The following is a 23,951-nucleotide window of genomic DNA, read 5'->3' on the forward strand; positions in this document are numbered from 1 at the left end:
CGATACGGCTGACTACAATGGCCTACCTAACTTATAGGCAAAGATGCTAAGTGTACTAACTTAATGTAGTGATGTAATCTAGCCTAAGTAATAACTACGGGTTGTCTGTGACGACAGTCTACTCTACCCCTAGATAAGGTTACTTGAAAATTCTACTTGCTACTAACCTAATGCCCTGGTACTAAATCATTAGCCTAACCTACTCAATACAGTTAAATGAAGACGCAATCATTCCAGAGTGTGGTACGCACAGCAGTAGTTCAGCGACGGAATTGTTAGAATACATAATGAGAGGTAATGATGCGTGGGGATGATGAGTTGTTAGTTGACCAGGAGGGAAATGTAATGAGGTAATTATATTTAAATGAGGGCTAGTATTACAATGGCTAGGGGTTAGAGGGTTAGTGCTACTGGCAGGGATCGGGCTGGCTACCTTCTCTGGGTAGGTGCCAGGATCACTCTGCAATTGAATGCGACACTGTACCTCGGGCACAGGTGTCAAGGAGAGCATGTGGCTCTTTTGTTAGTATGTTAATGACGTCCCTTCTTCTTCTTCTTCTTATTCCTCCAGGACCTGGCTATACCAGTCCTTGGAGTAGACGGAGGCACCGACTCTGGGGAAAGGCCAGAAACGCCGGCAGGAGCAGAGGCAGCGGTAGCCTGAAGGATTTCAGGAGAACACCCTACTTCGGTCTCTGCAGCAACCGTCGTAGAGGTGGAACCTACTGCAGGGGAGGCCCTCACTCCGGCTGCTGCGACAGCCGTCGTACGGGGAAAACTCCAGGCTGACTCCTGGTCGGGCAGTTCCTGGTTTTCCAGAGGAGGTATGAAGGTTAGGTCTGCCGGAGGTTCATCCTCGGGCGACAGTGGTGAGGGTGAAGAAGACGGAACTAGTGATTGGCCATGGGCTGTGGTAAGGTCCATGCCTGTTGGAGGATCTCCTGTAGGAGGATCCTTGATAAGGTTAGGCGCCGGCGCTAGCTCAGGGCCAGGCGCAGAGGTCAAGTTCGGTGGTGGCTCTCCGTCCAGGCTGGACGGAGCTTGGCACTGCTCAGTGCTGCCAAGTGGCACTGGCAGAGAGTTGAGGTCGACTGGACCTGTGGCGGGTACCAGAGGTGCAATACCTCTCAGCGTGCCCTTGGAAATGGGAGACAGAGGCTCCTGTCTCTTTTGGAAGGCTAAGCCTTGTGGAAAGTGGACATTGTCCGCTGCTGGTAGTCGGCTAGGGCACCTAGGCCAATTCGTGGAGTGCCCTATTACGTTGCAGGTTTTGCAACGGAACTGTGAATGGTCAATCTCCCTCCTTGGTAACGGGGGGGACTGTGGGTGGACGTACTTCCTGGAGGAAGTAGAATTGCGATGACTCCTTGCTTTGGAGTGAATTGACATGGGGTTAGGACCCCTAGGCTTTTTGGATTGTGAGGGAGACTTCATGTCTTGCCCTAGGAGGAGGTCGTAACCTCCTGGGATGTAGCTTGCAACTGCAAGAGTACATTCTTTGGAGAAGTGAGGTCTGGTGACCCTCAATTGGACGGTCGGAAGGATCAGTTTAATGTGATTGATACCTTCAATGGTGATCAATCGACGTCTATCAACGTGAGCCCCTCGGGGAATTCTGTCTTCCCGTATCAGGGAGACTTGAGCGCCAGAGTCGTCGTAGGCTCTGACGTGGCTTGGCTGATAATGACTTTGGAGGGGTGCGACGGTTATAGGGCCCTTAGCTGGGGGTCCTAGAGAAGAAGGATTAGTAATGGCCATTGCGATGGCAGGAATATGGTGGTTTGCGCACCCTCCATAGTTGGCAGACATGTGACCTTTGCGGCCACAGTCTCGGCAGAACGTGTTCCAGAACCTCTTCCGTGGCACTGGATGATAAGACCGAGATGGCCCCACAGGTTGCGAATCTGTGGAGTCACCAAGGCTGGCAGTGTGCTCTGGCACAGGTGAAACGTCCTCTGTTGGATCACCCTCGGAAACAAGTCCGGGGTCAACTGGTGGGCTTACCTCTTCCAAAGGGGAGGAGGTAGGCGGTAAAAAGGTAAAAGGCTGGCAGGATGTGGCAGGAATTTCTATCTCCGGCACTGGATCAGGACCAGGCTCGCAAATCGAAAGGATGTCAGGCTGACCAGAGACAGCGGGACTAAGAGAGACAGTGGGTGCAGGGCTGGAAGCTGGCAGAGTGGCTTGAGCTAGGATACTCTCCTTACGGGCCTTCTCCCGCTTGATGTCGAGTTCCTTCTCCCTGAGAGCGAGCTCATGCTTTCGCTCCTCTTCCCTTGCCTTCCTTTCTGCTTCTCTTTCTTTTCTCTCTGCTTCTCCGGCTTTTCTCTGGTTTTCCCTTTCTTCCTTTTCTTGCAGGCGCGCGGCAGCCTGCTGCGCCTTTATCCACTGGTCTAGTGCTGGTCCAGTGTAACCAGCCTCCTTGCCCAGAGTTATGAGGACTCGGAGCCTCTCGAGCTCTACGGCAAAGAAGTCGCGGGAAGCAGGGGAAGACATTTCCCTTAGGCTGCAGTAGAGGCTCTGATGAAAATGAAAATAATGGCCAGGAAGGGTACGGAATGGAATAGGAGTGCCTACTGTGGAAAGTGGCACTCACTTGGAAAGGTGTTCTGCGACGTGGTAGAGAAAAAGTCTGAGAAGACTGGGTGCTCTGTGGCACTTGGGAAGTGTCCCGTAAGTTGGTGGCACTTCTGGATTGGCACCTTCTAAAGAGGTGAAAAAATCAATGGAGTGTACGGCGTACGTCACACTTAAGGGCGTTCCTAAGTTGGGAGACGCTGGAATGGGCTACCTGTAGGTCCAATACAGGTGCACGGCACTTATGAGGAGGCGTTCCTTGGTTCAGTGATCCAAAATGGTGGATACTCTATAATGAATGAGCGTTCCGTAGGACGGACACGCAGGTATAGGGCTACCTGTACGTCTGTACAGGTGCGCGGCACTTATGAGGAGGCGTTCCTTGGGTTGGTCCGAAGGATCACTGATCCTCGTACACGGACATTAATGAATTGGGCGTTCCGTAAGGACGGACACGCAGGTTTGTCAGCACTTAGGGCTGGTATTGCGGCGCTTCGGGAGGCGTTCCCTTTGTTGAGTGTTCCGAAGGATCACTGACCCTTGTACATGGACACACTAGTTACTTGGGCGTTCCGTAAGGACGGACACGCAGGTTTAATGGCTACCTGTACGGCCTGTACAGGTGCAATGGCACTTATGGAGGCTGGAGCACTGGTGTGTCCCGGACACTACATGCAGTATACTTAAATATACTGAAGTGAAATGGCACTGCTCATGGCAGAGGGTAATAGTGGAGGAGAGAAAGTAAAAGGTGGGAGTACTTATGCAGCCAGTCGATGGACAGTGTCAAGAATTAGTGGCACTGTAAAATGGTAAGACCTGACGTGCACTGGTGGTGGCCAGTCCTAAACTGGTAACGACTTCCCTGTCTGGAAGTAATGAATTTGCGTGGCACACTGTGCGAGTTGTGCTTGCGGTATACGCAAGTCTTTTGTGATAAAAAATGAACAAGACCACTCGGGCAACGACAGGTAATGATAATTGAAAATGCTCAGTCCCTCGCTGAAGTACTCGATAAATGAAATAAATAAATGCTTGCAAACTGCAATGGACACATGCGCGTACGTATCACGCTGTGTAAATGAAAGACACAAGAGACTAAAATAAGGTTAATTCGGCATGCTATAATTAATGGTAAGATGTAGTACTCTTGGCTTCGTGAATACTGGCTTCTCTCTCTCTCTCTCTCTCTCTCTCTCTCTCTCGGAGAGGGTGAAAATGATATATGAATGAACTCCCTTATATTTGAATTGAACTACTAATGTTCGTTTAATATGACGCAACTTGCGTTAAATTATCTACTTACGTTAACGTTTTTTGTGAAAGAATTGCTTTGGATAACATATTATGAAAATGATAACGTGCTCGTGGTGAACGATTTTTACGTTACTAGTAGCGGCTCGCGCTTATGAAATGATTTGCGTTTCAATATGAAATTTACAAAGACGCGTTTTACGTTAACAATTCTTGCAAGTGACTCTACTTTTAAGATTTACGTTAGCTTTACGTAAGGACAAGTGAAAAATTACGGTAAGGATTTGAAAACGATGTTAGCAAACAATTGTAAATGAGGTTACGTTAAGTGCGAAGTGAAATGAAATTTTCGCTCAGCGCGCGAGTGAGCGATGCGAGGTGAAACACGTGAGGCGAGAAGAGCGGGTTAGCACCACGGTGTGCTAGCAGTGATGGCGAATCAGCTGATTCTCTGTAAATGCGAAGGCAATTTACAACACAAAATTCTACTTTCTTATTCAAGGCGAATTACGTTAATTTCTCTGGCAGAACGATAGATACTAGTACAGACATTGATATTATTTACGTTAAAACTTCGTGACTTACGTTACTTTGCTTAAATTGTTTAGATAATGTTGAAAGAGGAAACAAACATGGCTGCCGCTGTGAATGAGACGAAGGTTGGTTGAGACCGCGCAGGCGCGAGAGAGCGCGAAGCGGAATTAGCTGAGAGGTAAGCGGTTACCAACACTTGGAATGAAAATTAAGTTAAAAATGAATACCCTAACATATCACAGACAAAAAAATTGTACACTTCTTTTGCCGTAACTATTAGTAAAACACTCCTAACTAGCTAGGCTTTCTAATACAGCAATAAACCCTGGCAAAGCACTTCCTAGTTTGATCTGGTCCTTTCTGGTATCTATCTGCACACGTGCTGTCTCGTCCGACGAGCACAATGCGATTTATAAAATAACAGAATTCGCTCGGCGCTCTGGCCGTTACAATATAATAATATTTCTACCTTCACATTTGTTTAAAACACTTCTAAATAAAAATACTTAACGTACCTTAAGCTAACATAGGTTATAAATAATCATATTAATGAATGGAATACCTTACCGTGAGTCAGTGTGTCTTCTTTCCCTGCAAGTGTGCTTGATTTACGCTTTGTAAAATAATTTACAGTTTACGTTTTACAACGGATAACGCGATTTACAAGCTTTTTTTAAGCAAGCTAGGTTCATATCCTCGGCGAAGGTCGACAATGTTACGTATATAGGGCCTTGAGAGAAGCTAGATACGTAAACAGAAATGATTGAGGGATTTCAAGAAGGAATTGCTTTAACTTACCGTAAACTGATAGTTATTAATGAATACTTTAGAGGGAAGGTCGCCAGAAAACTCAGCTCGTTACTTAACAACTATTTATTTACTAAAAGGCCCGTGCTGGGCTGGAGAAAAGGTAAATGATGGCTCCGTTGAGCCGTTATAGCTGGTTTTCATACACTTGGGTAATGCAACACTTGCGGGCAGAGACATGACACGTGGCTCAGGGAATCTGGAAAAGAATCCCAGATTAAACGAGATAAAAGGAAAAATGACTTCTTGCTTTGATTAAGGCTGATTAATTCTCTAGCATTGGGGAAGGTAAACTCGAATGGTTCACTGAGGTATACACGAAAGCTTGGTCTTTAACAAGTCACAAAGGGGAGCACGTGGCCCGATGAGGACAAAGGGCTTTGATGTAGAAGGGGTAAAAATGAGAATTGAAAATGAATTTAGCAAGAGTCGTATGGTAGTAAAAGGTGCTGGGTTGAAGTTTACACTTTCAGACGTACCTTTATGCAATATTCTGTGTATCCTTGTAGAAGAATGCGGTCCGACCTCTGTTCAGGTCTGGGGTTCGTGTCCACCAGTGCGTCGTGGGTAGGCCTAATTTTGGGAGGCTGGCAATTTGACCTCTGTCCGAGATCACGTCTCGCAGCCGACTGAGAGCGATACTGCTTGCTTTCGAATCACGGGGCTTCCAAAAACCGCCTCGAGCATTGCCTGAAAGGTGGTAAACACAACGCCAGCAAATTGGGAAGGAAAATAGGTCTTATTGTAGAAGTCCCTAAAATCCATCTCGAAGCCTAGCTACTCTTGTGACCTGCCTCTCTTACCCTAAGCTTCCGTCAGACCGGAAATATCATTCCTACGACATACCCACTCTCCCAACAACAGTAGCTTCAGGAGACGGCATGGCTGCTACTTTTATAATTAAATATAACTAAAACTCTGCTGGAAGGCGAGGCGTTCTATAGACGTAGCAATATATCTATATATATATATATATATATATATATATATATATATATATATATATATATATGACCGAAATATTTTCTGTTAAAACAGAATTCCATCTAATAAAAAGAGCCCATAACCGTGCCCTAATATATAATGTAAATGCTATATTTCAGAGACCAACTTTCTCTTCAGGCAGGTGATGAATGAGAAGAGTTACATAAAAAGCAGTATTTATACTAGGAGGTCCACAAGCCGGCCATTATGTCATCCCAATTGGCAGTTTCTCTCTAATCCTCTTAATCACAGGTTGGAGGAAGATTCTGTAATATCGGAGTCCCCAGCTCTTTTCGAGAGATTCATCGTGTTTGTTTAATCAAAGCTGATTCTACCATCTGTCTTTGAACTGCCAATTAATGCTATAAATTATACTTGTCAAATTCCAATTTATTCTGTATTTTAATTATGGTTTTTATGTGGCTAAAAATAGTAGATCTGTTTTCCATACCTAACTGAGAATTTATGTTGTGTTAATCTCGGAGGGAGTGATTTACCCGTAAAGCCTATGTAAGATTGGTCACAGACGAAGCATGGGATTTCGTATACTTGTGTGCTTTTTAGGATTGTCTTTTGGACGTTAATCAGGGATTTGGCTAAGGTATTTGGGTAGGTAAAAGCAAACGGTTTAGAGTTTCCAAGTCTGTGCGTCAACGTCTTAATCCTGTCCAGGTGTGGGATTTTTATTTTACTGTTGGGCGTCTCTCTGATTTTGTTTTGACAACCAACAATGACAGAATTAATACCCTAGCGAAATCCCTGATTAATGTCCAACAAAACCCAATCCCCAAAGACTCTGGAGTATGCTAAATCCCTTGTCTCGACTGGGACAAATCTTACTTAGAGATTAATACAAAATAAACGTTCAGTCAGGTATTTACAACAAAGTTCAGCTGTTTTTAACCACTTAAATAACCATAATCATAGAATAAACCAGAATTTGTCACATAATTTATAGCAGCAGTTGTCAGTTCGAAAGCCAAATGGTATTCAAAACAGGAGTAATATATAAACAAACCTCCAGGAGACAATGAATAGAGCAGCAAAAATGTAAGCACATTGATTATTACAATCACAAGGGTCTCAATAATGTCAATATTGAAAAATTAGTGATGCCACCCAGATGCGGTGTTCATGGCACTGGGTCCCATGTCCCCTCGTCTTGAATTTCTCGCAACCTATAAAAAAAATTACTACCATAAATATAACGAGACCATATATTATATAATATATATATATATATATATATTATATAATATATATATATATATATATATATATATATATATAGACAACCCTATCAATACAGATTCAGACCACATAACTCCTAGAAACTAAATTTCTGATAAATCAATCTTGATGGATTAAACCCTGATAAGAATATGCAGTCATGAAATACACTAGGATGATGTACAAAAAGATCTAAAACAATTCAATAATTGCAGTAAAATACATATACATAAGTTACAAGATTTAATTTAAGGGACTAGTGATATGGACGTCAAGAAAAATTACTTCATCAACTCAATTGATGTGTGCCAACAAAAAATGAGACCAACCTCAAAGTAATCAAACGTCTTTAAATGTCTGAAGAGCTCCCCGTCGATATTAGATCTTCATGCCGACCAGAGCTGCAGAGTACTGGGAATAGCTGGTAAGGGGAGGAGAACCTTGCCGCCCGCTGCTGCTCCGTGGTTCAGAAATGTAGACTAAATTCTTATCCTTCCTTGTTAGCAGAGAATACGATCCATAATAAAGCTCTGTAAAATTTCTCAATAGCTCCCAGAATTAAACACAAGCCGTGGTAACGAGAGTGGTGAGCTGTTGGTGGGTGGGAAACAACTTCCGAATGTTAACAAATAAACCTCGAAGAAAATTCTGTTTACTTTACTCGAAGTTCTTGAATGATTCAACAGTCGTTAAAATACGAAGCTAGCGGGGAAGTTAAGTCTCAAATTGTTAGCACACAAATGCTTCGTTACCAATAGTGACTAAGTCCTTTAAGGAATGAAATGATGACGAAGAGATCTTTTTAAATAAGGCAAAAATGTATATAAGAAACTTATAAGATATGTTATATCTTATTTTCTACATAATGGTAGAATCAGCTTTGATTAAACAAAGAAACATGATGAATCTCTAGAAAGGAGCTTGGGACTCAGATATCATAGATAAAATATTTCTCCAACCAGCGTTTAAGAAGATTAAATATTAATTGTCAACAGGGGTGACGTAACGTTTGACCTGTAGACATCATGGTATAAATACTGCTTTTTCTGTAACTTCTTATTCATCACCTGCTTGAAGAGAGAGACAGTTGGCTCTTAAATATAGCATTTACATTTTACATTTTGGCTATTTTATTGGCTCCTTTGTATATATATATATATATATATATATATTATATATATATATATATATATATATATAGGACCATTTTGTTGAAAGGCCAAGCAACCAATTGGTTGTTTCAGTTTCCCTTCGTGGCATTTGCCTTTATTTATATACCTTTATTTATATATTCATCACGCTCCGTATCCTCGTGATTGAGTTATACATAAATACATATATACTATATATATTTAACAAAAGAAATTTCTGTTCATGCCCAGATTCATACCCTGTATTTGAAAAGTAAAACTGGCACTTATATTCGATACTTACAATAAAAATTACGTGAAAAGCAATGTATATCTATTTATTCATATATATTTTTTATGAAATATACTATTATATGCCGAAGTGTATAATTAAATCTGAAGTGACAGCTGTTCAAACATAAACATGAATAGAGAGAGAGAGAGAGAGAGAGAGAGAGAGAGAGAGAGAGAGAGAGAGGAATCGCTAGAGTAAGGAAAGGTGTAGAGGTGTGATGAGGAAACTATTTAACTTAGTTAAAGGTATTTTATTATAATTGGGGTTTGTCAGCAATATGTATTATGGTGACTTTGGACAATTTTCCTCCTGCTTCCCGGATGCAGTATAGATTTAAGAGATTAGATCTAAATTAAGGCCGATTACGTTTCATAATCACTTTGTTGAGATCTTTCAGGCATTTCTCCTCACAACTGCCGAGTCTTTGGAGAATAATGGCTAAGAAAGAGACAAGGAACCACTTCCTTGTTTTCTTAAGGAACACTGTTGTTTGTCTGTCATAAGTTTTATTGTACTGTAATTTTTGAATCGTCAAGCGTTTACAGTCATTTAAGTATATGTTGATGTGTTATAAAAAGGAGGCAATCACGCTTAGTTATTTAAATAGTAATTTCCAGGTTATTCAAACTTTTTCCAAAGTCAAAGTTGCTCGGGTTTATCTATTTTCAACTCGTTTAATACACGTTATTCTTCAAGTCTTAATAACGTATAAAATTTTTTTACGGGGGAATACAGGTGAGCAGAAATCCCGTAATGACAAAGACGTGTGAAGGCAAAATGTATATTTACATGAAATCGGTAGGTAAAAATGAACAAAAGTTAAAGTTGTCAGAAAACGGTCAAGTGACAAATTTGTGTGTGAAACGATTCAAAGACCAAATTATATATATGTGAGATAAAAGGGGTTATAATTAATAATATGTTAATTATGCCAATGTGATGTGCTGTGACCTTTTTGGAATGCGCAGAACAGAGCCGAAGCAACGACCTGAGGAAGCTGATAATTCATTTCTGGGATGGCGTGATATGAAAATGCATAGTTAAGCGAGTCAATGTTCGTCAGTTCATGGGCTCTTGTTTAAATGCCTTTAGAAACTGGTTGTAGCCAGTAACATGGGGTGTTGGCGAAGTGTGCATTCGTGGGAGAAAGGCAGAGCCACTATGGCGAGTGCCAAAGTGTTTTTTTAAACTGTGAGTGATATTCTGGCTTGGGAATGGGTAAGTGTTGAATTACTTTAGCCAAAGGGGTGGCTTGTTGATTGCTTGTAAAATGTCATATTCCATTTAAGCTATTGACTTTATCTTTACAAGTGGGTATACTTAATTGTGTGTTCTCCTGTCGTTGTAACAGACGATTCTGGCAAGGGGGGGACCGAGAGTCCCGTGTGGGAGAAGAGATAATTGGTGTGACAAATTACTGATTAAGACATATTTTAAATACTGGGAGTTTAGCTGAGTTGGTTAGTCTGTGAGACTTGGATTATTATCATTCCATTGTTGAATAAATATTATATTTTTATATAACTTTGACACTCTTTTGATTACCTGTCAGAATGGAGAGAGAGAGGTTGTCGAGAGAGAGAGAGAGAGAGATTGAGTGTATCAGTTTGCCTACCGCTTTGGTTTCACGCATACGAAATAAATACGAGATTAATATCTCGTTACATATATATATATATATATATATATATATATATATATATATGTGTGTGTATATATATATATATATATATAATGTATGTATATATATATATATATATATATATATATATATATATATATATAATGTAAATCTCCCCAGCAATAATAGTTTGTAAACCAATAATTTCTTCCATAATTGTTCAGCGTTTTTGAAAACTTGTCAAACCTTGTATATAATTTGAAAGTAGACTTAGATCAGACTCAAATTATAAAAGATAAAAATGTATTTCCTTTTAAGATCAAACTAAAAAGTTCTTGAAACCTTTCATTCAGAAACTTAGCATTCAATGCCAAACACAGGAAATTATAATTTATACCCAAAAAAGCAGCTGAAGTTTGAACCATCCAATGAAAGCTCCATGAAGAAAGAAAGGAAAAATAAAACTCGCCAAAGAGAAGCAAACTATAACTCGTGAACTATGCAGTTCACGGAACTTTTCATTCGGAAACTCAGCAGTTATAACAAACTTTCAGCCAGAAACTTTCATTACGAATGAAGGAAGACGACACAGGAGCGAAGTCTCCTCTTTTAGGAGGAGGAGGAGGAGGAGGAGGGAGGAGGAGTAGGAGGAGGAGGAGGAGGAGGAGGAGGAGGAGGAGGAGGGGAGGAGGAGGAGGAACAGTGATGTTGATGATGAAAGCAGCAACAGCGCCTCAGAAATTCTCTTTCCCCCGCCGGCAGTCCCCTCCTTCTCTAACTCTTAGCAGTGCTTGCAAAATCCATCATTAGAAATTCCTTCCCTAAACATTTGCTCTTGGATATTTTACGACTCGAACCCTTGCTTCGCAAGACCAGATGGATTCATCAGGTTCGCAAGAATAGTCAGATGTATAAAGCAAATACATCTCGACGCACCAACATTAAGTGAATTCATCATCAGCTTTTGGTTTGAGATGTGAAATAAATGGCTTTTGTTGCAAACGACGACTACCGTGTATCCTATTTCGTCAGGAATTGCCGCCGTATTCGGGCAAGCACATTAAATTATTAATTTTTTTTTCTTGAGGTTCACATATATGCATATACGCGCGCAAATACATCTTTTCAGGCGATACTACATGGTAAAACCCCGTCCCTATTTGGAGGATGTATTGAATATGTATATTCACTGCTGGCAGAGGGTCTGAAATCTAGTAGAGGTGCAGTGGTTCTCGCCCTGATACTATGCATATGTAGTTATGTATCTGCTTGGACTAAGCGTTACCATACTATTTCAGTGGTCCAATCCCCAAGGAAGTAGGTTATTATTGCAATTTGTTTTCGCTTATGGCTTATGCATATTTTCCCTCTTTAACCATTTTCATGAATATCACTGACATCATTAACAGAGAAAATATAATTTATATTTGGTATTTATTTATATAATTTAATTTTTTGGGAGTAAGGAGGAAATGGTCGTGTTTTCTTCAATGTAATATTTGCGCAATCAAAAACTGTTTCAAAGTCTAGAGCCTATATCTCCATGCATTGATTTTACAAGGGAAGAGGTTAGCTTTTTGTTTCAGTTTGCAGACGTGACCGTATTGGCAACCCTAAATTAACGAAGAATACGAAATTCCTGTCACATTCCCGTGCCAGTGGTATGTACAGTAAGATTCGTGTATTTAGTTATATCGATAATTATATATATAATATATATATATATATATATCTATATATATATATATATATATATATATGGTATTTGTGTGTGTGTGTGTGTGTGTGTGTGTGTGTGATCAGGAAGCATTGTATAAAAAAAGTAAAAGCTCTATAAACTGAAAAAAAGTAAGTCATGAGAATCTCTCGTACATTTGGATCCATTAACATTCATTTCAGATCATTAATTTGTGAATAATTCAATAGAGCAAAAGAAAACGAAAGTGGAGGCCACGGCCAATGTGTGCTTGTGTGTGTGTGTGAGTGTGTGTGTGTGTGTATACTCGCGCGCGGAGAGAGAGAGAGAGAGAGAGAGAGAGAGAGAGAGAGAGAGAGAGAGAGAGAGCTTGGTGGTGTTGGTTTGTTGCCCATGAACACAGAAATAAGTGAGAAGTAAATTTGGAAAGAATCCCATAGAAAGCAAGACACTGCAGCAACCCATTGAAAAGGAAAACAAATGGAAGGACGAATCTCTTACCATGAAGGGACTTTGCCTCCAGGACAATGATGGAATGGAAATGGAAGGGACAAAAAGAAGAGGAGGAAAAGGAGGAGGAGGAGGAAACTTCAGGAAAAGATGAGAACGAATAAGGCAACAGAGATGAACGAAATTTGACAATGCTCTAACCAGTTCATTGAGAGAGAGAGAGAGAGAGAGAGAGAGAGAGAAATGAATGAGTCAACTTAGCATAGGGACTTGTAATAAAGGTTGATAATGGACAGAGGCAGTGAAGGGTCGTTGACAAGGCAACTTAACATTCCATGAAACTTGACGTTATAGGAACAAGACAAAATGATGAGTGTAATCATTGTTGTCGGTTGTGAGATGTTTGCCTTTTAAGTTTAAAATAACGACGAATTTTCGTTGGTAATTGCTGAAGCATTTTGAAATTAAGTTACTCTTGAAGTGATGTTATGGAAATAGGTTAGGTTATTTTGGAATTTTATTGTGCTTGTGTATGTTGTGTATACTAATCACATACATGAAAATGTATTAGCAAAACTTCCTTATATACTCTTACCAATAATTTGCAGTGGCAACAGTTATTGTTTAAAGGAAAAGGACAGTAAGCATGTGTTGTTAAAAGTAAAACTTATGTTCTTAAGAGTAAAGTACCGTTTTAAACTGTCTTTTGATGAAATGTGTGAATACGATTTCCTTCAACATGACCTCAGTAACAACTGCTGTTTGGCCCCGCCCTATGATCTGTGTCACTGCTGTCCTGGAAAGATAAATGGCTTTCCTGCACAGGGAACAAGGAAAACTTTTTAGGGAGGATTATCTTATTTGAAAGATTTAGGGCGGTCCGACATCATAGCGCTTAAATAAACTGTGTATAAGACGTTAAATGTTCAGTGGGTGCTTGAACAGGATAATTAGAGCTCTTTTCACTATCCTAGTAGCAGACTTCTCATCCGTATAAAGGTGAGCCTACACCATATAAAGCGTGAGTTTATCGCATACCTATCACAAATAGGTTGAAAGCAAATCAACGGCTTTAAATAAAGAACGGACCTATGGCAAATGCTGGATAACTGGAAGAAGTACTAGATGGAACTAGCAGTATGTCGTAAAATCGGTATGTAGAGACAAATTGGAAGTTGCCACAGAACGGTCAAGTGATAAGTAAGTGTATGAAACTATCCAAAAGCCGAAGTAAATGATAGCAGCAAGTCTCTCTCTCTCTCTCTCTTTCTCTCTCTCTGCAAGGCCCTGATATCTCCATTGTGAAATGAACAGCCTATATTACTTAGTCACACCTGCCATTTTTATTAATAAATGCAGATTGATATCCTGACCAAATAAAAGCACAAAATACAATATAGATCATAAACTTAAACTTTTCATTCTTATTTTTTTAGCATTTCTTTAAACCAGTCAAACTGCCCATTTAATCGCTTAAAACAGTTTTATAGATCTGGCTTGTGCATTTTAAAACAAAGACCAAAAGATTTTTCATTGAAAAAAAAATCAACGCTACCAAACGTTGAAAATTATAATCCCCTTATATCTCGAGAAGGAGCAAAAGTGTTAGTCATTCAAAAACTATCTCTGAAGCTCCACGCAAAAAAAAAATAACGCTCGCCAAAGAGAAGCAAACTATAATTCGGGAACTATGCAACTATGCAGTTGACGGAAATTTTCATCAGGAAACTCAGCAGTTATACCAAACTTTCATCTGGAAACTTTCATTACGAATGAATGAGGACAACACAGGAGTGAAGTGAGTCGCCTCTTTTGTGAAACTGGGGAGGAGGAGGAGGAAGGGGAGGATGAAAGCAGAAACAACGCCTCAGAAGTTCTCATCTCTCTCTCTCTCTCTCTCTCTCTCTCTCTCTCTCTCTCTCTCTCTCTCTTCTTCTCCTTCTTCTTCGTCGTCTTCTTCTTCAACTCTTAGCAGTGCTTGCAAAATCCATCATTAGAAATTCCTTCTCTAAACATTTGCTCTTGGATATTTTACGACTCGAACTCTTGCTTTGCGAAACCGGATGGATTCATCAGGTTCGCGAGAAAAGTCAAATATAAAAAACAAATGCATCTCGACTCACCCTAATTAAGTGAACATTCATCGTCAGCTCATTGTTGGGCTGAGAAATAAATGACTTTTGTTGCAAACGAGGAGGACTAGCGTGTATCCTATTTCGTCAGGAATTGCCGCATTATTAGGGTATTAAAAAAGGTAAACATTAAAATTCTAGGTAGTTGGAAATACACATACACACTATGTATACACATACACACACCGAAAATAAATATTTTCAGGCTATAGTTTGTACATCACCTCACGTCGTTTAGGGGTGGATGATGAAATGTAGTCAATCACTGCTGGGGGAAAGGGATTAAACCATTGTTGGGGGTGCAGTGGTTACCATCTACATCCAACCATACGCATTTGCAGTTGCATATCCGGTTCCTCGTAGATTTTATTGAAGTGTCGACCTGCTGGTTCAAGGGCCGACGATTCGAATGGCCAAGGATGGCGGTTTTAATATTTTTCATTTTTTATATATATATATATATATATAGATATATATATATATATATATGTATATATTATTCAAAATTCCACCTCGTCTCCTCCCAGAAAATACACTTACATTGAAGATTTAGGCCTTGACTAGAGGACGAGGGGTTTGAACAAAAAAAAACAAAAAGATTGAAAACTAAACTTCCCAGGCATAAGGCCAGGGTTACTGAAGAGGGAGGAATTTACATAAAAGCTGGACTCTAGTTTAAAAGCACTGTATTTACATAAATTTACAGAGGTCCAGGAAACACAGGGGTAGGTGAACTTCTCTCAGTCCACCTGAACATGTGGGTGAGCAGCCTGGCCACGTGTTTAGGAAAATTGCGCAACGGAGCAAAATTGCAAGCTTCGAAGGACTTCCAAGTTCTACAACAGCCAGGCACAGCGTTTGTCTTTAGTGAGGATGCAGGATGTGTTCTTCTCTAAATCTGGACACTATGGACTTTAAAATATACTTGGGCTTCCCAAAGCATGGGAAAGCAGGCCCAGGAGGGGGGATGGCCAGCGGTGTCTGGTAAGGGGCCAGGGGGTCTGACCTAGCCGAGGTATTGTAATCTTCTGAGAGCTCTCTCCTGGATTCAAGGCCTTTTCAAGCTTTCTCCTGGATAGCACCTCCCACTATGCCTGCAGGGGATATTCCAAGCCCCAATGGGAGAAGAGGATAGCTTTTCAAAAGAAAAAGGAGAATGTATTCCTCCAAAGTCGAAGGGGCAACTCGTATAGATACATTAAACTTTGGTTAAAGATTATTTCTTTCCTTGGTTCTGCTTAAATCTTGAACAATATATATATATATATAGATATATATATATACATATATAATATATACATAATATATATTATATATCTATATATATATAATATGTTGTGTGTGTAATGTTTGTGTGTGTGTGTGTGTTGGTTTGTTTGTGTGTGTTTGTGTGTGTGTAATAATATATATTATATAATTATATATATATATATATATATATTATTATATATATTGTTTGTGTGGTGTGTTTTTATGTGTGTGGTGTATATATATATATATATCTATCATATATATAATATATATGATTTATGTGTGTGTGTGTGTGTGTGTGTTGTGTGTTGTGGTGTTGTGGTTGTGTGTGTTGTGTGTGTGTGTGTGTATATCAGGACAGGGTGACAAGGAGACAGTAGATCACCTATAGGTGATGTTGTGTCTGGACGCGTTTCTTAACACATATTTACATCATCAAGGTAAATAAATATCCGGCAGTTTCCTTACCACCCTGTCCTCATGTATCCTGTGGCTTGCTTGCGCTAACAACTCTTGTCTTTATATATATATATCTAAATATATAGATATAGATATATATATATATGGCAGAGGATGTCCTCTTATAATAAGTGTTTGTTTATATATTCTTCTTTCATCCTCAGATAGGCTGTATAGGAGTAAGAAGATATTCATGTATTCTTGTTTTAATTTTACAAAGTTAACAACGTTTACTTCGCCCAATGACAATATCTTTAATATCTTTTTTTTTTTTTTTTTTTTTTTTTTTTTTTACAGTCGTAACAGCGGTGTTAGCCCTTTAGCCGCTACGTTTGGTACCGTAATCTGAATAGTAAATTCTTATGCGTTGTCATGCCACATTATCGTGTTGCTTTATAGGCAGCAAGACGCATATACCTACGCTTTATAGGCGCATGTACCTACTGCTCCTAAGTCTCTACCATATTAAGTATTATATATATATATATAGATATATATATATATATATATATATATATATATATATATAATATATATATATATCTGTATGTATGCATGTATGTATGTATATACGTATAGTAGATAGATATAGATAGATAGATGGGATAAATGTAAGAAGTAACTTTTCAGCCTAATAGAGACGTGGAATTGGCGTAATAATTAACTTCAACTTATAACAGTGAAAAAATTACTATATTAGATGCAATACAGTTTATTTTAATGTGTCTAGGTAACTGGTACAAATGATTCAATGACCCTCTGAAATAATATACTTACGAGCAAAGTGTTCAGCGAGGTTCTGAAACATCAACTTACAAATAGAAATGAAAGAGACAGGAGGCTAGATAAGACGGAGGAAGTGTGATGGTAACTCTGTTGATACGTTAGAAAGTTTGTCATACAACAATAGTTGTATGACAAAACTTACTTTCCTCTTCTTCTCGGATGTTGCTTGTGCTCAATTAGATCTTGGCTGATGTTGACTGTAACTCATAAACTGCATTGAAGTCATCAAGAATGACCTTTCTCATCATAATTACTGCAGATGGTGAGAATTATGGCGAAGGAGTAGGAAGAGGCGTGCTGTCTTGGGTTCTCAAAAAATTTTATTTACTATTAAACGAATGTTACGTTCATCATCGGAATCTTAGCATCTAAATAATGTCTGCAGAAAAGGAGGGAATGTTACCTAGCCACGTGGAAGGAAACCTACAGCTTATTCTAATGAGTATATCAACAATCAAAACATATCAGGCCTATTTGTTAAGATTTTGTTTTCATAGTACTGTAGTTAGTGTCATTTGAAGTGCACCTCGCACAAGGAACTCCAAATATGAAAGTTAAGGTTTTCATTTTAGGAAGATTACAAATTAATTAAAAAATTTCAGCATAAATATATACGTTTATATATATATATATATATATATATATATATATATATATATACAATTTATTATGCATATGTATACAATTTATATACATATGTATATACATAATTACTTGTATGTATGTGTATATATATATATATGTATGTATGTATGTATGTATGTATGTATGTATGTATGTATGTATGTATGTATGTTGTATGTGTGTATGTATATGAAATTGATTTGTTTTTTCCCAGAATACAAATCTTAAATTTCATAAATGTAGTTCCTTGCGCAAGGTGTACTTCAGATGACATTGACTGCGTATATTTGAAATTGTATAATTAAGAATAAAGTGACAGGAAGCTGAGCTAATATTAGCACTGGAAGGTGAGACACACACACACACACACACTCGAAGGGGTAAGGAAAGGTAGAAAGGAGTAATGAGGAAACTTGGTATATTTTAAATGGTGGATATGAGACCTTTGTTGCAACTGTAGGTAGGATGAGACCAATATTACAATGTAGGGGATGAGACTTTGTTTCAAAGTAGGAGAATGAGACCTGTGTTACAAATGTGGGGAATAGACCTTTGCTGACAAATGTAGGAGGCTTAGACCTGTATTACAAAGGTAGGGGATGAGACCTTTGTTGCAAATGTTAGGAGGATGAGTACCTGTATTACAATGTAGGGGATGGAGACCTTTAATTGCAAATGTAGAGATGAGACCAGTATTACAAATTGTATGATATGTAGACCATTTTACAATGTAGGAGAGAGACCAGTATTACAAATGTAGGGGATTAGACCTTTTGTTGCAAATGTAGGAGAAGAGAACAGTATTACAAATGTCGGAGGATGAGACCTTATTACAAATGTAGAGAATTGAGACCGTAAAATTACAAATGTAGGAAGATGAGGACGCGAGTAATTACAAATGTAAGGGGATGATACCTTTGTTTCAAATGTAGGAGGGTTGAAAAAGACATTATTACAAATGTAGGGGAGGATGAGACCAGTATTACAAATGTAGGTGATGAACCTTGTTGCAATTGTATGAGATGAGACCAGTATTAACAATTTGTAGGTGGGTTGAGGACCAGTTGTTACAAATGTAGTAGGATGAGACCTGTATTACAAATGTAGGAGATTGAGACCTTTGGTTGCAAAATGTAGGGATGAGGAGGACCTGTATTACAAATGTAGGGGATGAGACCTTTGTTGCAAATGTAGGAGTATGAGACCAAAGTATTCAATGTAGGAGGATGATGACCTAGTAGTTACAAATGTAGGGGATGGAGACCTTTGTTGGCACTGTAGGAAAATGAGACCAGTATTACAAATGTAAGGGGAATGAGACTTTGTTGCAAATGTAGGGGAGTGAGACCATTTATTACAGAATTGTAGGAGAATGAAAGCCAAGTTATTCGCAAATATAGGGATGGAGGAGCCGTATTACCAAATGTAGGCCCGGAAAAAATTGAGACCAGTTATTAAACAAATGTAGGAGGATAGACCTTTTGTTGGCAAAATTGTAGGAGGAGGGACGGCAAAGTAATTACAAATTGTTAGGAAGGTATGAGACCAGTAATTACAAATGTAGGGATGAGACCTTTTGTTGCATGTAAGTAGGATGAGACCCTGTATTACAAAATGTAGGAATGATGAGACCTTGTTGCAAATGTAAGGAGGATGAGACCAGGTATTACACATGTAGGATTGAGAGACGCGTAAATTTACAAATGTAGGGGATGGAGACCCTTTGTTGCAAAGTAAGGAGAATGAGACCATTATTACAAATGTAGGGGATGAAGACAATTTGTTGAAATGTAGGAAGACTGAGACCCAGTATTCGAAAATGTAGGAAGAATGAGACCCAGTATTACAAATATAGGAGGAATGACCACCAGTAGTACAATTACAAATGTAGGAGGTGAGACCTTTGCGTTTGTTTTGCAATTGTAGGAGGAGGCCAGACCAGTTATTACAAATGTAATGGAAGGATGAGAAGGGACCGGTTTGTTGCAAATGTAGGAGGATTAGACCAAAGTCTTTAACAAATGGTATGGGGAGGATGCGACCTTTGTTGCATGTAGGAGGTAAATTAGACCAGTTTATTACAATGTTAGGTGAATGAGAGCAAAGTATTATAAATGTAGGAGGATGGGAGACCATTAAATTACAATGGTTAGGAGGATTGAGTAAAACCTTTGTTGCAAATGGTAGGGGAGAATGAGACCCTTTATTAAAAATGGTATGAGGATAGACCGTAAATTACAAATGTTAGGCGGATGGACCAGTATTACAATGGTAGGGGATGAGACCTTTGTTTTTGGAAATGTAGGAGATTGAGACCCAAAGTAATTAAAAATGATAGGGGAGGATGAGACCATAATTACCAAATTGTAGGGGATTGAGACCAAAGTATTACAAAATGTAGGGGATGAATAACCTTTGGTTGGCAAATTGTAGGAGAATGAGACCATTATAACAATGTAAGGAGGATTGAGACAAAGTATTACAAATGTGGAGGATGGACCCAATTTTATTACCAAATGTAGTTGGGATGAGTACCTTTGTTGCAAATGTAGGAAGAATGAGACCAGTAATTACCAAATGTAGGAGGATTGAGAACCGGAAATTACACAATGGTAGGAGGATTGAGACCAGATAATTACAAATGTAGGTTTGGATTAGACCCTTTGTTGCAAAATGTAGGAGATGAGGAAAACCAGTATTACAGAATTAGGGATGAGACCTTTGTTGCAAATTGTAGGAGGATGAGACCAAGTATTACAAATGTAAAGGAGGGGAATGAGACCATTATACAAAGGATGTGGGGAGGAGACCTTTGTTGCAAATGTAGAGAGGATGAGAACAGTATTACAAAAATTTAGGAGGGAACTGAGAACCATATTAAAGTAGGGGATGCCCAGATTTCTTGTGTGGGGGGGGGGTTGCAAATTGTAGGTGCCTGAAAGCGTATTAGAAATGTAGGAAAGGATGAGACCAGTAATTACAAATGTGGAGGATGGAGAGGCAGTATTAGAAATGTAGGAGGATGAGACCACAGTATTACAAGTGTAGGAGATTTAGACCAATTTACCAAAGTGGGTGATGGAACCTTGTTGCAAATTGTAGGCGGATTAGAACCTGTATTTACAAATGTATGAGGATGAGACCTTTGTTGTAAATGGAGGAAGGAAGAGACCAGTATTACAATATTGTAGGAGGATGAGACCGCTTTGTTGCGATTGTAGGAGGGATGAGACCATTATTACAAGAATGTAGGTAGGATTGAGAGACCTTTGTTGCAAATTGTAGAGGAAGAAGACTGTAAATACATATGTAGGGAATGAAGACTTTTCTTGCAAATGTAGAGGATGAGGACCAGTTATACTATGTAGGGGATTGAGAACCTTTTGTTGCAAATATAGGGGGATGAGGACCAGGTATTACAAATAATGGTAAGTGGAATGAGACCATTTGTTGCAAAACAAATTGTAGAGGATGAGACCAAATATACAAATGGTAGGGAAATGGAGACCTTTGTTGCAAGATGTAGAAGGATGAGACCAAAGTATTACAAATGTAGGGAATGGAGACCTTTGTTGCAAATGTCCCGAGGATGGCGAACGCAAATAAAATTTTAACAAATTTAGGGATGAGGACCTTTGTTGAAGATATAGGAGAAATTCCTACCTGTATTACAATGTATTTTTTTGAGGAATGGAGGAGATAAAAATTATGAAAAAAGAGAAAAAAGCCGAAAAGGAAAAGAGAAAATAAGAGGATTAGCAAAGATAGAGATTAAAAAAAAAAAAAAAAAAAAAAAAAGGAAAGGAGCGAAAGAAAAAAGGAAAAAGGAAATGGACAGTAGATAAAGATGAGAAAGGAAAAAGGAAGGGGAGAAAACAAGGATCTGAGAGGGAGGAAATAAAAAAAGGAAAGAAAAAAGAAAGATATAAAAAACGATGATAAAAGAAAATAAGAAAAACCTGTATTAACCAAAAGTATTGAGAATGAGAGACAAGTAAATATTACAATGGTAGGAGGAAATGAGACCAGGTATTATCAAATGTAGGGGATGAGACCTTTGTATTTACAAATGTTAGGGGAGAATGATACCTGTATTACCAAATATATGAGGAAATGAAGAACTTGTAATTACAAATGTAGGAGAATGAGATCCTGTATTCAATGTAGGAGGAATTGAGAAACATGTATACAAAATGGGGAAATGGCAGACCGAGTTGGGTCAGTAATTGACCAAATGTAAGGAGGATTGAAAAGAACCTGTATTACAAATGGTAGGGAATGAGCACCTGTATTACAAATGTTAGGAGAATGCGAACCAGTATTAGAAATATAGGAGGGATGAGACACAGTATTACAAATGTAGGAGAATTGAACTGTGATTACAAATTGTAGGAGAATTGAGACCTGTATTCTACAAAATTAGGAGAATGGAAGGAACCCTGTATTTTACAAATTGTAGGAGGATGAGACCTGTTTATTACAAATTTAGGAAAGAAAATGAGGACCAGTAAGAAATAAATTACAAATGTAAGGAGGATGAGAACCAGTATTATCTGCCAACGTAGGAGGATTGTGGGAGACCTGTAAATTACAAATGTTAAGGAGAATTGACCTGTAATTCAAAATGTAAGGCGAAATGAGACCTGTATTAAATTAGAAAAAAACCAAATGTAGGAGGATGAGACCTGGTATTACAAATGTAAGGAGAATGAGACCATAGTACAAATTGTAGGAGGATAAACCAAAGTATTAACAAATGTAGGAAAATGAGACCGTATTACAAATGTAGGAGAAATTGGACCTGTAATTACAAATGTGGAGAAATTGAGAACCTGTATTTACAAATTGTAGGAGAATGGACCATTAATTACAAAAGTGTAGGAGGATTGAGACCCAAAGTAATTACAAATGTAGGAGAATAGCCAGTATTTACCAAAATGTAGGATTGGAAAATGATACGGCAAATATTAACAAATTGGAGAAGTGAGACCTTGTATAACAAATTTAGGAAGGATGAGAACGGTGGTAAATTTATACCAAATGTAAGGAGAATTGAACCAAGATAAAATTCAAATGTAGGAGGATGAGACCTCATATTACAAATGTGGAGATTGAGCCCAAAGTAAAAATTACAAATGTAGGGGATTAAGAAAAGAAAAAAAAGAAAGAAGAACCATATTACAAATGTAGGAGGATGAGACCAGTATTAACAAATGTAGGAAGATGAGACCTTTGTTGCAATTGTAGGAGGAGGGATACCAGTATTAAAATGTAATGAGGATGAGACCTTAAATTACAATGTAAGGAGAATAAGACCTGTAAAAAATTAAAATGTAGGAACCATGAACCAGTATTTAACAAATGTAGGAGGATGAGAACCTTGTAATTACAATGAAGGAGAATGAGACCAAGTTTACCAATGTAGGAGGAATGAAGACCTGTAAATTACAAATGTAGGAGGATTGAACCAAAGTTATTAATAAAATGTAGGAGGATGGGACCTGTTATTACCAAATTTGTAGGGGGATTGAGACCTTTGGGGTTTTTGCAAATGTAGGAGGATGAGGACCAGTATTACAAATAGTAAGGGATGAGACCCTTAGTTTGCAAATTGTAGGAGAATGAGACCTGTTTAAACAAAATGTAGGAGAATGAGGGACATGTATTAACAAATGTGGAGAATATTGGACCCTTGTAGAAAATTCAAATGTAGGAGGATATGAGACTGTAATTTTCAAATGTAGGGAGAATGAGACCTGTTTACAAAGATAGGCCGAATTTGAAGACCTTGTATTTTCAAAAATGTAGGAGGAAGAGACCTGGGTATTACCAAATGTAAGGCAATTGAGACCAGTATTACAAATGTAGGGAGGTGGGAGACCTGTATTACAAAAAATGTCGGAGAGACCATTTGAGACCTTTATTACAATGTAGGAGAAAATGAGACCGTTAAATTACACATGTAGGAGGAATGAGACCTGTATTGACAAATGTGGAAATTCTGAGACCTGTAAATTCCAAATGTAGGGGAAGAATGAAGACCTTGTATTACAAATGTTAGAGGATGAGACGCTGTAATTGACCAATTGTAGGGAATGAGACCAGTATTTAAAAAATGTAT

At 38.6% G+C, this 23,951-nt stretch overlaps 2 long non-coding RNA genes across 3 annotated transcripts in view; one reads left to right on the forward strand and one right to left on the reverse strand.

Annotated features, from left to right (window-relative positions):
* Positions 1-23,951, forward strand: part of LOC135214128 (uncharacterized) — a 389,693-nt gene that overhangs the window by 351,139 nt on the left and 14,603 nt on the right. The gene's annotated exons all lie outside the window — the stretch shown is intronic.
* LOC135214127 (uncharacterized) lies at positions 5,224-6,087 on the reverse strand. The gene is made up of 2 exons (XR_010314278.1): positions 5,652-6,087; positions 5,224-5,371 (listed from the first exon to the last, which is right to left on the reverse strand). It is a non-coding gene; the product is annotated as an uncharacterized LOC135214127 (long non-coding RNA).

Source organism: Macrobrachium nipponense, chromosome 45 (assembly GCF_015104395.2).
Source record: "Macrobrachium nipponense isolate FS-2020 chromosome 45, ASM1510439v2, whole genome shotgun sequence".
Classification (NCBI taxonomy): Eukaryota; Metazoa; Arthropoda; class Malacostraca; order Decapoda; family Palaemonidae; genus Macrobrachium; species Macrobrachium nipponense.